Below are 13790 nucleotides of genomic sequence, written 5' to 3' on the forward strand. Positions count from 1 at the left end.
TATTAGGCTATTACTAAAAGGGGTGTCAAAGATTTCTTTATACTGCTTATTTCAAGTATTTTAGGTATGTTCCAAAACAATAATGATAGCCACCATGCTCACGATAGACATGGCTAATAATAAAGGTAATCATAGTGGTAGGCCTAATAATGATCACAATAGCAGTGGCAGTTATAATGGTATTAATAATAGTAGCCTACTGATACTAACCGCTCTCACTTCAATAGGCTATTTAAGTCGAAAAGTAAGGCTAAAATCCATAATCTACTGAGAGTTTACTACTGTCCAAGTGTGCTGGTCTTCTCCATCCGCATCACGCTGCCACACTAATAGGGGTCTCGGTTCGAAAGGGATGGAGCAGGCCGGCGTTTCATCGACGTGTGATATTATTCTGCACCAGAAACTTTTCGGTCTCTTCCTTGGATTGGAATATCTTGCGCTCCCCCTTGCAGTCTATCTGGAATTTCGAGGGGTGGATAATTCCATATCTGATGTTGTGTTCCCCCAGGACGGCTTTAACATCATTGTATTCATTCCTCTTCTTCTGTATTTCTTGCGCATAATCCGGATAGATTCTGATGCGTATGTTTTCAAAAGTAAGGGATCCCTTTTCCTGTGCCAGCCTTTGCACCTTGATTTTCTCCTGCAGTCGAAGGAATCTGACCCACACCGTTCGTGCGGCTGGTTTGCCTGTGGGTGAATGGACTGCTACTTGCTGGAGTCCCGGGGAGCGATTTGAAGTTCGATGCGTCCTGGGACGCTTGATCCAAAAAGTGTGAAAAAGAAAGTTTCAAAGAAGGCTGTTGCATCGCTTCCCTCTCTTCCTTCTTTTAATCCTACAATCTTTAAGTTGAATTTCCGACTTCTTGTTTCCATCTCTGTGTTTTTCTCACGGAGGTCTTTGATTTCTTTCTCCATGGATTTTAGCTGACGTTCGGCGTATTGGCTTTATCCTCTCCGTCACTGACTCGTTGTTCCACTTGTTCAACTCGAGTTGTCAAGGCCGCGATTTTATTGTGCAAGTCAGCTACTTGCCCCAATATCTTTTTAGACAGTTTGTTGCCTGACATGATAGCTTTCATTAACTCACTTGAGCTGTATTCTTCCTTGTCCACGGGTTGAGCCATTGTAGGTTTACATTGTTTCAGCTTTGTTTGTTTGCGCGTGGCTGGAGGTAGACTGGCTTTGTGAGTTGGTGCACCTTTGCTCCGTAAACCTTTGCTCATTTAAAGTTGTTGAAAGAACATGAAAAGTCTCTGCTCCTCAGATTTTGTCTAAAAAGTTTACCACATTTTTAAAGTAAGTTGTGGTTTTGATATTCAGGAGGTTCGGTGTGTGCTACTCCTCACTAGCACTGCATGCCGCCGGAAGTCAATATTTCCCTAAAATAGCTAGCTCTAATCTTATTTAGGTTTCATTTATATATCATTGCACATATAAAAAGTGTAGCACAATGTGAGAAACAAAATGCTTCCCAGAGACATATGTAATGCTCATTCATTAATCATAGGGAGCATTTAAGCTTGTAGCAAATGTTAGCTCTGTATAGGCAATATCTTCCTTAAGCTCATGCCGTTCAGTCCCTCCACATGAAGGTAACAAACTGTATAATAAATTGCTTGCAACATTACATCCATGTCCAGCTTTAGAAGTGAATATCAACAGCTAACAATAAAGGTATTTTAGAGAACTAGCAGGTCAAACAGGCAATGGTCAGATACTGGCAAACGGGAATGTAGAAGGTAACACAGTTTGTAGAAGGTAATCCAGGCAGGGGTTTGATAACAGATGGGAAGTCAGAAATAGCAGGAGTACAAAAACGAAATCTAAAAATCACAAACCAAATATCCAAACAGAGTCCACGCAGAGCGGGTCAGAATCAAAAAGAAGGGTAATCCAGAAATCAGTAGTCGGGGTGCATGAAACAGAACACAGACAGATCAACCAGAGAAGCGTAGAATAGTAGGAGTACATAACAATCTGGCAAAGAACTGACAAAAATAGGCAAGTTTAAATAGACAGATAACGAGGGGTAAATAATAATAATCAGTTGTGTGTGATAATCAGGAAGTGAAGACAGATGAAACTAATGAATGAAAATGAATGAACAGAAAACAGACTATGGAAAGCACAGAGGGAAATGCAGGGGACACAGAAAAATGGACACAGAAAACACAATCATGACAATCATAGCCAGTACCTGGTCTTTTGCAACCAACTAGCAACCACTTTGCAACACTTTAGCAACCACCAAACTCACTTTAGCAACCACCTAGCAACGACCAAGTAACACACTTCGAACCACCTAGTAACACCTTGGCAACCACCCAGCATACCCTAGCAACCCCTTAGCAACCACCTAGCAAAACATTAGCAACCACCTAACAACACCTTAGCAACACACGAGCAACCACCTATCAACTACCTAGCAACCACCTAGCAACACCCTAGCAACCACTTAGGAACACACTAACAACCACTTAGTAACCTTAGCAACCACTTAGCAACACCCTACCAACCACCAAGGAACATCTTAGCAACCATGTAACACACCTTAGCAACCACCTTGCAAGGCCATAGCAAACACCTAGTAACACCTTATCAACCATCTAGCAACATCCCTAGCAACCAGGTAATAACATATTAGCAACCACCTAACACACCTTATCAACCACCTAGCAACTAACAACACCTTAGCAACCGCCTTGCAAGACCATAGCAACCACCTAGCAACACCCTAGCAACAACTTAGCAACCACCAAGTAACACCCTTGGAACCGCCTAGTAACTACCGAGCAACACCTTAGCAACCACCTAGCAACACCCTACCAACCACGGACCACAACCCAGCAACACCATAGCAAACACCTAGTAACATCACAGCAATGACCAAGCAACACCCAAGCAGCCATGTAGTAACACCTCAGCGACCACCTAGCAACACCCTAGCAACCACCTTGCACACCTTAGCAGCCACCTTGCAAGACCATCACAACCACGCAGCAACACCATAGTAACCTAGATACATCTTAGTGTAAAACCCAACGCTAACCCAACAACGGAATTTAGCGAGGGCTGAAGGTATCAGCGTGCTCGTCCTTCTGGTGTTGCTGAAAGAATACTAATAGGGTTAAAAATTAGTGGCCCCTATGCAGACAGTCTAGATCAGCCAATAAACAAACCACGATACAAAGGCAGTAGTACCACTCTGCCTTCCGCTCTTTACTGGTCCGGGCTGACCCAGAATCTCCACAATAGGGCCAATAGATTCACCTTCGTTTATCTGACTCCATTTTAGAAAAATAATTTAGATTAGTTATCCACATTAGTGGATGTCGTACTTATAATTTTGACTTGATCGCTATAGGAATCCTGTACTGAGATTTACTCTCCGAACAGTCCTCTGCTGGTACCACCGCATGTCACATCGCGCGTAATGTGCACGTCTCACAAACTGACTAGCTATCTGTAGTCATCAGAGGTCGCAGGAATAGCTACTCTAGGGTATATCTGTTTACAGCCTAGGGACCCAAGCAGACCAACCTAGCTACGGCTGTGCTCGACATGAATGAACTACCATGCGGAGGCGAGGGATTTACCAACATAGGTCTACGGGTGCTATACGCCGTGATACATTAAGTGGAACTAATCATCCTCCCTAGACCAGTTCGAGGGGGTGAACCACGCATTCCCTGTATAACTTTGAGTGTCAGTAAGCGAAACCAAACAGATCAAGTTTTAACAATTTATTTTACCAGGCAGGTTACATACACGTAATTGCATACTAGTTCCAAATAAAAAACATTACAATGCAAACCAAATTACGGAGTCTTAAAAGTCATACCTGGTAATAAAAGCTACATACGGGAGTCTGGCTACAGACACCCTGTACGTAGAAATTACGTGCACGGAGTGCACGGGAGGCTGATTGCATTCTCCAAGATTGCTGTCCTTAAATCCAAAATCTGGCCTTTGATGTTAACCATAAAAAATGGGTCACCCATCTGTTATTTGGAGCCACGCCTCCCCAGGAAGCGCAGGGGGGTTGAGGCACATGGCTTTCACTGGGGCAGAGCTCCACACAGCTTCTCCTGGTTGGTTATGATGTACAGGGTTTGCTGTTGCAGAAATAAAACCATTGCACCAGTCGCACTGAAACAATCAGAATAATACCAAACATGAATATTATCTAAACTGACTTTGTCATGAAACATCCAATGCTGTACACATCATTTAGTGACTGAGTAAAAGAGGGAGAGAGCAATGAAGGGGGGTTCAGGAGAAGGTCAGGGCCTAACAGGCCGTGCCCTCTGAAACCTTCCTGTGCCGTAAAGGATGTTGCCCCGTCGTAACGAGTTTTACGGCTGGAGGCCTGAGTCTTCCCCCACAGGCTCCTGCCCATATGATTGCGGAGATAGTGGGGGTTAATGATGCATGCTCCTAAATTACTTTACAGCCATATATTCCACAATACCAGAGGAAGCCAGCAAGCTGACCAGCCCTGAGTGATGATGCCAGAATAATAATTTAATAATGAATAATTTCCGCCTTACATTAGCAATGACCAAATCACACCTTATCAATCACCTACCAACACCCTAGCCACATAGTAACACATAGTTACACATTAGCAACCACCTAGCAACATCTGAGCAACTACCTAGCAACACACTAGCAACCACTGAGCATCACCCTCCTAGCAAACACCTAATAACACCTTTATAATCATTAGCAAATTAACAATTACAAATTTGCACTCCAAATTATTAATCCTTCTACTGCTACTACTACTGTTACTAAAATACTGTGATCCTGGTTACTCTTAGAATGTTGCTACTACTATGATAATGATCACGACTACTACATTCACTATTACACTTGTGCTGCCATTACTACTTCCAATCTAGCTGTCAGCTAGCCCACACAGTCATTCAGTGTCTTTATTAAACCTATGCACAAATAAACAAACACAACACTATGAAGTCAAATTAAAGTACTATGAAAAGGGGTATCCCAAGAATTACAGTACTCAACAGATGCCAACGTAGGGACAACAGGCTGATTTACTTAGTGGTTTATGTGTAGAGGTCAAGCCAGTTGCCAGCAGTGGTCAGCACATCAGCTGATCGGCAACCAATTCTGTAGCTTACACATTCAAGGCTATAAAACCAAGGCTTTTCACAATGTTTCCAATCCTTGCACCAAGGGGTTTTTAATTCAACCTTTTTTGCAACCCCAGGCAGTATGGATTTGATGGCTTTGAGGAACTGAAATGGTTTTTGAAACATTTTAATGCTAGTGTATATGAGGCCAGTCTTTCATTTCAAATATGTGTCACACAAAAATAAATTAGGCTTACCTTGAAATTAATGTGTATAAATACAGTCCATAATATGCTCTCAGAAGTGTATTGTCACACAACATTGCTTTCCACATGTTTCTTCAGTTAAGGTGAGAGTGATCATTAATTCAGCACTGTCAGTTTGTTACGCTTTTTCCATGGATCCAATTTCAGAGAATGCTCATAGGCCTATGTACACCTTATTTTGAAATTCAGCAACTCGACACAGCAGAGCCCAAGGGTTTTAATGCAGATTATTTTACAAGGGTTCAAGTTTATTGACACTCAGTCAGCATTTTATTAGGTATTTATTAGACTTATTTTTTAGACTGCTAGTGAGTGAGTTTATGAGACACTCAAACCACCCTGTCTGCCACCAACAATCATTTCATGGTCAAAGTCACTTAGATACAATTTTTTCCCCATTCTGATGGTTGATCTGAACATTAACTGAAGCTCCTGACCCGTATCTACATAATTGTATGCATTGCACTGCTGCCACACAATTGGCTGATTAGATAATCACATTAATAAGTAGGTGTAATAAAGTAAAAATGTTCCTAATAAAGTGCGGTGAGTGTATGTAATCACTCTAGGTTTTCAGCTCACTTATCCTTGGTTCTGATTTTCACTTTATTGTGTGTCACTCTGGATAAGAGCATGTCCTAATGGCTATACAATGGAGTGCAAAACAAATTATTTTGCATACTTCAGATGCTTACTTTGGTGTTGAGGTCATTCTTTCTTGCAACTCTGCCATGTGAGTCTTAGTTTAAAGTTAGTCGTATTGTTGTCCTATGAACAGCTAGACCTGTGTCTGCTACTCTTTTTCAAAGTTCTTTTGCAGTGATGTGTGGGTTCGTATGAGGATTTCTCACTAGGTCTTTGGCCATTCTATCTGAAATCTTTCTTGGTCTTCCAGACCTCTTCTTGACTTCAACTGTTACATTTATCTTCCATTTTCTAAAACTCTTCTGACAGTGGAAATATGTTGTTTGAAAGACTGAGAGAGTTTTTGTAGCCTTCTCCTTCTTGGAGTGGAATAAACCATCTTCATTCTGAAATCCTGTGTAGAGGAACCCATGGTTGTTAACACCAGATAAAGTATCTGTAACTGCAGTGGTTGTTCTATCAGCCCTGGAATTATACTCACTTTACACATTGAGCCCGAATGAGTGAATCACCTGGGTGATTGGTAATCATCTTTTTTAAAAGTAACAAAGAATAAGCCAAAAGGGTTCCCAAACTTTTGCACAGGGCTTTTTTCCTTTTGTTATTATTTTGATACATAATACAAAAATTAAGAAATAAGAAATATATTTGTACCATTTAGAAGTCTATTTGTACCATTTAGAAGTGCTGCTGTTCATTTTGTCACAGACCTTTTGTCCAGGGGTGCCCACATTTTTTAACAACAATGTAATGTAACGCAACTGCATATTAAAACATTTCTTCAATTCACTTTTGAATTGAAACAGTTCACAACAAAAATATGTTGATGACTTAAAACCTTGAAGCTGTGTGTAAACATTTTATTTCATGTATAAATAGCCAATCATGGATCTTACACACGATCAGCCCATGTAAAGCTACGTTTCTAGCATGAGCAGTTGCATTGTAGGCTACAGTAACATGAATCTGACATTAACATTGCGACACTTGTTAATATGTAACCATCAGCATTGGGTCAAAATATGTAAAGGCTAGAAACATAACAATTTACTGTAATCCTGATGTGGTGATATCTGAGTACCTCCTATGTAACTTCACTGTATACTTAAATAGCCCACGTTCTATTGTAAGTTCATTACATCTCACATAAGCAAATTCAGAATAATTTCAGAAGAATCGTTAAAGGGATATGTCAATTCATATGGTGCAAGTTGTCGAGGACCCGGCCCTAGGCCCCCCTGATGAGAGATTGACGGGGGATGGGTTTGGAAGGAATGTATTGTTAACCCCTCGCACACGCCATCGAGGTGGTAGTAAGAACGCCCGTAAGAAGAAAAATATGTGGTTCCCAGATAATGAGCAGCCATACTTGTCAGTAGAGGAGTCTGAAGTCGGGGGACTTAGATTTAGGGTTTTAAGGAGCAAGGTTAAAGTTCTGACTGAGAATACCCCAACCCTACAGGGGAGGGGCACAATGCCTGGCTAAAGAAAAAAAAAAAAGGAAAATGGAAAGGATGTCAATACCGAAAGAAGATTAAGAGGCTTCAAGGGCCTTCCTGATTATAGCACAAATAATTTATCGGATAGATTCAAAGGACTGACTATAGAGGAGTTAAATGATGAATTACACTCAGCTATTAGCTGGATGTCCTTTGTAGATCCCTTAAGGCGCCACAAAAAGGGGCACCTGAAGAGTGTGTTGAGATGGTGGCAGGCATTAACTTCTGGCTTGCATGAGATCAAAGTTTGGAGGAAGTCAAGGAGAGACTATGAAATTGAAACAGACACCAGTGATGAATAGGTTCATTAAAAATTACATAAGAGCTAGTGTTTTTCCACTCGTATATTAAGATGGTGGAAATTCCCAAACCGGAGGGGCACATGAAATAAAATATTGGGGAAATTTCTTCTGAGGTATGAGAAAATGACAATTGGAAAAACAGAAATAATGAATATGGTCATTAAAAAACAAGTTACATAAGAGATAAATGTCTTCCCGCTTGAAATATTGGGGACATTTCTTATCAAAAAGGTAAACTTTTGTATGCAAAAAAGATATATAAGGAATAAGCTTTTAGACCTTAGGATGGGATCTTAGAATTTTGCTTCAGAAGATATCTACGAGCTGTTGAAGAGAGAGCAACGCAAGACAGCTGTAGTCAAGCCGGAGTGGCGCGCTCCCTCTGCGCGCCACTCCGGGATCTGGATATGGAGAACAGAGTGATGTACGCGGTGCGGACTTAGCCCAAGAGTTGTGGCAGCGGGACTGATGTCGAAGAGGTGTTCACGCGCATCCCTCATCATACAGAAAAGCTGGTGAAAGAGTTAAAGGGCTTTTACGACATGCTTGGAGCCGTGAACTGCACCTGGAGGCCAACAGACGGGATGCGGGGTTCCTCCACGCTACAGAACACCTTCCTGCTGGACCCACGCAGGAACCTGAAGCCTCCCCCCCTAACCTCAGAGTCAGTGAGGAGAGGCATATGCTGCGGCTGCACTGCAAAACCCCCGACGTGTTTGAAGACATACCAGTGCACATCCCATACAACAGGCAGGAGAAGTACGAAGTGCAAAGTCATGTCTTTCGAAAGTCTGGGTCCTGATCCTGCCCCAGATTCCCAAACCAATGCAGCTGTTCAAAGAGCTCATCAACAGCAAGAGGAGGGATGAAATCCCGTGGAAAACGAGATGGCTATATTCAGGGCGTGGGTGGTAATTATAATCTATATTACTTGTAAAAGTTGGAAAAGTAGTACATAGAAGCTCAACGTTATAAGTTTCCTTTCATTTTTATGTCTTTTATTTTTTAGTAAGATACTATATACGATATAAATAAGTAGTAGACTTTAGGGGTGTTCGTACCCATTGTATTAATGGAAGTTCAGTAGCCTTTATCTCCGTGAAGGGGGAGCCATAAGATAAGGTAAAGGCCAAAGAGGATGATGGATATTTGAGGGGTGTACCTTGATTTTTAAACATCATAGGTGGAAAGGTAAATTAGAAAGAGCTAAAGGGGTATATGTAACTTGCATGTGATTAGCAAACTGCAAAAGATGATATGTACACTGTAATCTGTATAACTCTATTCTTTTGATTGATTATAATAAAGTATATCTTACTATAATCATATGTGATAAAGATTCTTTAGAGGAATACATCGAATACAGGACATCGAATACCAGATTTGCATCACACCCTTCACTTCGAGACTGGGCTGGAAGTTCAGTAGAACTTGCCAGGGCTCCAGGACGTTCGGAGTACTTGAGTTCGTCCCCGAGACACCTCCTCGTGGGGTACTGCTCGTGGGAACGTGAGGTCTGAGCTCGACAAGGGGTCCGTGGCTCACGACAAAGTTATTGTTTCCAAATTTTCAGTGTTTACACTGAAAAACAATTATCTCTCATGAACATCTGAAATCAAATCAAATCAAATCAAATCAAATGTATAGGTAATAATTAGCCTATGTAATTTGGAAATTTACATTTACATTTACATTTTAGTCATTTGGCAGACGCTTTTAATCCAAAGTGCATAGGTTCTACCATAAGTCAAAGCATCACATCCAGAACTAGCAAAATACACATTTTAAGTGCTGTTCTAAACATAGTTGTGATCATAAGTGCCGTTTTTTTTTTTTTGGGGGGGGGTTAGACAAGGATAGGGATATCAGAAAGGAGGGGCAGGGGAAATCAGGAGGGAGGACTAAGGTAGAGTTTGAAAAGGTGGGTTTTGAGTCTGCGTCGAAATAGGGGGAGGGATTCTGCTGTTCTGACAGTGGTAGGCAAGTCATTCCACCACTGAGGAACCAGAACGGAAAACAGGCGTGAACGTGCAGCTCGACCGCCAGGTGTACGTAGAGAGGGAACCGTAAGGCGACCAGAGCTGGCAGACCGGAGTGATCTAGCTGGGGAGTAGGGAGTGATCAGGGATTGTATGTAAGGTGCGGCAGTCCCCTTAGCAGCCTGAAATGCCAACACTAGGGCCTTGAAACGGATGCGTGCGGCAATAGGAAGCCAGTGGAGGCCAATGAGAAGCGGGCAATTGACAATTCTGCTGAAATGCCTGCTTCTTACATTGCCAAATTTCTCTGGAGGTCATGAGCCACAGAAATTAACTGATAGTTATTGTAGGCAATGTATCCTGAGGGTAGGATTTACGTTCATGAAACTTGCAGTGCAAAGTGCAGTGGCCTGACTAGTGTATATTTCTGTGGTTGCAGTCTGCCTGAAATGTTGTTCTTATTTACGAAGGCTACAGCTGATTACACAATCAGCTTATGGGACGGTCTACTAAATAGCAAATTCTTGCAAATGAGGCAGATCTTAAACAGCGCCGTTAAAGCTGTTAGGTTTTGTGTTTTTTCATGTATTGTATTCTGTCTATGTCGTTAGCGTTTCAGTTTTTTTGTTGCCTCTGCGCACACCATAGGCACCCAGTCAGTTCATTCACACAGTTCATTACCTGTGTTACACTTCCTGATTGTTTCCCACTTTTGTTTCTGGTTTTTGTATTTGTCCTACTGCTTGAACTTTTGATAATTAACTGCCTGATTCCTGTTGCATCTGTTTGCTAGCTTTTGACCCTCGCCTGTTCAACCTGCTATAAGAAAATAAAGACCTTATTCACTAAGAAATTCACATTGTGGTATTGCTTCTGGATCCGCTGTTCTGAGTGCCTGATAAAAGCTCTGTTTAGTGCATTGAATATCTTCACTGGATGTGGCAGTATGCATGTACCTTCTGCTGTCGCATAAAAGTGTATCCAGTGCAGAAAATATAGATATTCCAGCTGTGGCGGCAATTGTCATTTGAATTAATCCAAATGCAAGATGTAACGTTGCAATAAGCTTGACTATTGCCGGGATAGAATGGTTGGTTATAATTCTTCGATGGTAGACCATCTTGTCAACGATTATCACTTATATAACAAACAACCAATGCTTTAAAACATTTTTTCAATTCTGGTTGTTTATCTGATACACAGAATATACATTTAATTATTTATTTACTTACTTATAATATACACACATTTAAAGTAAAAATAATGTTTTGCCTGGTGCTTATGTGCAACACTTTGGCAAGAGGCCCGTGGCATATGAATTGAACTAAAATAAGTCCTGAATATGTAATGAAAATATACATTCATCTATAATAACAATAGTTGTTTAGCTAAATAACATAAATAACAAAATACCACTATAAGACCTTTTTTGGAAAGTCATTATGACAGCCAAACACAACTTCGTAAGTGTGTAAGTAAGTGTGACTTCCAGTACAGGTGACGTTATTTCCTGTTAAATTTTTTCACTTTGATGCATATGAACCAATAAGAAGGCCTGGAGATGTAGTGGTAGAGTTCCTGAGAGGACAACAGAAGATGGCAAAGCAGGGAGATCCAAGAAGGCCCTTATTTATGGAGTTGTTACAGCTCCGGCAAGAGCAGCTTAATCTCTATCAATTAATAACTGCAGCCTGCGGCTGCACACACTGTCCCTGCTTCCCATCGCAAGGCGTCACACTCTCACCTCACTACCACTAATGAGCTGCTTCCATATCCATTGCCAATGGGCCATTGCTGCCTCCTGGTCCTCTGAGGCTTCTTTCTGTAAACAGTGAAATGAACACAGTAAAATAACAGTCCCCCAGCTGTGCGCTGTTTGTTGTGTTTATTGTGTGTGTATGTGGCTAGCAATTGTGAAGGCTTCTTTTTAAACAGTCCCCATTTACACCTGCAGCTCATCAGTTATCAGCTGTGCATTATTTATCACTAGAATTAGAAAGGGGCCATACATTATTGAATATCGGCACAGAATTGTTTTTATTAATGTGTGCATTTTATCTTTACAACGTTTGAATAAAGCAAGTTTCTTTGGCGGTCCATCCCCCTCTGGGCTCTGCGTTAGCTCACAATTAAGGGACACAAAATGGGATTGATCGGACAGCTGTCAGAGAGCTCCTTCCAGGAAACCTCATCACGGAGCCCTGGCTGTAATGCGCCACAATGCCCCCTTCATTTGGAGCCCCATCTTGGATATGCCAAGCAAATAGCCCATGACAAACGAGACCCGAGAGCTGGCAGGACAGATGGCATTGGCTGGAAGCTAATGCCGATGCATTCTCATACATAAACAAATGACCTAGCTCTGACAATTCTTATGAGGTCTCACTGGGGGGCCAATGCCCCCACCACCCAAATGCCAAACAAGCTCCTAGTTTAGTTTTAATTGTTGGATTTGTTGGTTACATTGTGTACATAAAAATACTTCATAAGTCTTGTGACCGCAAATCAATTCGTTTAATAAAATAGTCACTCCAATTCTTGTTATTGACAAACAACATCAGTTTGTTAATGTTGACTACACCATAGGTTTAAAATAGTAAATTTGTATCCAGCTTTGTTTTCTGAATATTTTTCAAACCCTAATGTAAATAAATACTCAATGACACAAATTAAGGGCACGCTATGACACATAATAATGAGTGGGTCTTATACCAAATTGCATTTTCATGATAATCACAGAGAAAAAATTAAATAAAATATTTTATTAATTTCCAAAAGTGAATGTTTTAAAATAGTTTATAAAAAGATCATTATAAAATGTTGAGCTGTTTTGAAGATGACAGGAAACTGTGTATGTACAGTACATATTGTCTTGGGACAAAGACATTTTCTATTTACTTAGCTCTGTAGATTTGTAAGCAAACAATTCACATGTGGTACAGTATTTTTATAAATTTCACTGTAACCATGTAGAAATTTCAGCACATTTCCCCACCATTTCAGGATGTAGCAGGTGTTACTGTGAATCTGTAACTGTATTCACGACAACGGATGGCCTCTGGTGCCGTACTGCTTAATCTTAAACTGCAAGCAAGATCCACAATTAATTAAAAACAACATTAATTAATTGTATTACACTATTTAATTCATTCAACATGACTCATCAAACCCAGAGGGTGGGCCTAACGTTTGGATTGGTTACACTGAACAGAAAGTTACGACGATAATGAGCCTTTCAGTTTGCCTGTGAATACTTCACATGGACGGGGGGCACGAAGCAAGATTCAGGGGATAGCAAGGTAACCTAAGCGCTAAATAATTTATACTTAACAAATTTACACTATTATCAATTTTTGCCAACCCTTGTCCCTGACATTGTTGGCGGAATCGGTGTTACTTTTTGCTATCTGCCTATGAGTGTACTTACCAAGTTGGTAACCACCTTCGTAGTACTGGTTAAGCCTGGTAGTGTTTTGTGAAGCCACAAACAAGGCTGTAGCTAAAAGGGTAAAAGCAATCAACTAAACTTCAAACTTTTCACATGTCAACGAGCTGCATAATGTAGGTATGAGGTTTGGGTGGGAGGTGTAACACTTGAAAGGCAGCAGTTTTTAGTAAATAATTAAAAGCTTTATTCATATAGCCCTTTTATATGGCACATTTCATACATTAAATATAGCTCAAGGTGTTTTAAATTCAGAACTAAGATCACAGCTTTCTGGTTTCTGCGCCCGTAACGACCTATCACCGAGATTATGAAATCGTATGCTACATTTCAAAAGTATAAAGTTAACCTGGTTAAGGGACAGAAGCATAATTTTAGCAATATTGCTCCCTGACTGACTGTACAGCAGCTATTCATAGTTCGATTTAGTGTTGCCAGCAGTCCTATGAAATCATTCCGTCTTTTTAAAGTAAAAGACACGTTCTACAAAGTTAGCCTATTAATGCACACGGACACCATTGGTTTGGTAGCGTATCTTTCAGAATTATTAGC

The sequence above is a fragment of the Conger conger genome, chromosome 3 (assembly GCF_963514075.1).
Source record: "Conger conger chromosome 3, fConCon1.1, whole genome shotgun sequence".
Taxonomy (NCBI): Eukaryota; Metazoa; Chordata; class Actinopteri; order Anguilliformes; family Congridae; genus Conger; species Conger conger.